Here is a 1,245-nt window from a genome sequence, read left to right on the forward strand (position 1 = left end):
AACAGGAAAACCGGTAAGTACTATATGTAATCTCCTTGTCCAAGGACATTCAAAGGTAGATTCCAATTGCCCTCCTTCTTCCCCACTCTCCATACCTGGTCACCTTGATCCTTTTACTCTTTCCTGTCCTACCCTGGCACCCATGTACTTCCAGGGTCCTAGTTCTAGGCCAGCTGGTCCCCCACAGTTTCCCCCTGAGGACCTTTGCATTGTTGGAGGGGTCCCCTCAGCCTCTTGAGGCCCCGTTCACTAAAGGACTCTCACTCCTTCGCAGCAAACCTTCCCCAAGACGAATAAAATTTCCCCCAAGAAAAGATCACGAAAACTTCAAATACAAAGAGAAGTTGAAAGAATGATACAGTGAGCACTCATATGCCCACCGGGATTCTACAGTTGTTAACTTTTGTCTGTATGTGCCCTGTCCCCACACCACACCTATCCCATCCGTCAATGAATCCGTTTCTGATGCAATTCAAAGTCAGTTCAAAGTCAGTTGCAAATATCAGGACACTCCACTCCACTCCTAAACACTTTGGCAGGCTTACCATGAACTAGACTTTATTTGTTTAGAGAGGTTTTTTAAGCCTTTTCTACCCTTTACTCTTGCTATCAAAAAGAGTTCACGGGACGCCTGGGTGGCTCAGTCAGTTAAGCATCAGACTCCTGATTTCGGCTCAGGTCATGATCTCAGGGTCCTGAGATCAAGCCCCGGTGTCAAACTCCACAGCAAGTGTGGAGCCTGCTTCAGATTCTCTCCCTGTCCCTCTCCCTCTGCCCCTCCCAGCAGCCCAGGCTCTCGGGCATACATGCACTTGCGTGTGCTCGTGCTCTCTCTCTAAAAAAATAAAATAATAAATAGTTCAACTCCTCTTGCACATTTAGTGTTGTGGGTTTTTCAGTCATCTACTGTGTGCTTGCTTCGGTAGCGTACATACTAAAACTAAAACGATACGGAGACCTGCACGGTCCCTGCACAAGGATCGCATGCGAATTTGTGACGTGTTCCACATATTAAAAAAAAACTTGCATGTATATGTAATATGTAACACCTTACATCCATTAGGATGGCTACCATGAGAAAAATACCAAATAACAAGTGTTAAGGGTATGGGGCCCCTGGTGCACTGCTGACAGGAATGCATAGCAGCCACTGTGGGGTGCCTGGTGGCTCAGTCAGTTAGGCCACTCTTTTTTTTATACTTTTTTTAAAAGATTTTATTTATTTTATTTGAGAGAGAGAGACCA

At 45.6% G+C, this 1,245-nt stretch overlaps 1 non-coding gene across 1 annotated transcript; it reads left to right on the forward strand.

Annotated features, from left to right (window-relative positions):
* The first annotated feature begins 910 nt into the window (after positions 1-910).
* On the forward strand, positions 911-1,014 carry LOC123797698 (U6 spliceosomal RNA). Its single transcript, XR_006781030.2, has one exon. It is a non-coding gene; the product is annotated as a U6 spliceosomal RNA (small nuclear RNA).
* The last annotated feature ends 231 nt before the right edge of the window (positions 1,015-1,245 follow it).

Source organism: Ursus americanus, chromosome 29 (assembly GCF_024610735.1).
Source record: "Ursus americanus isolate L20-20 chromosome 29, mUrsAme1.1.p, whole genome shotgun sequence".
Taxonomy (NCBI): domain Eukaryota; kingdom Metazoa; phylum Chordata; class Mammalia; order Carnivora; family Ursidae; genus Ursus; species Ursus americanus.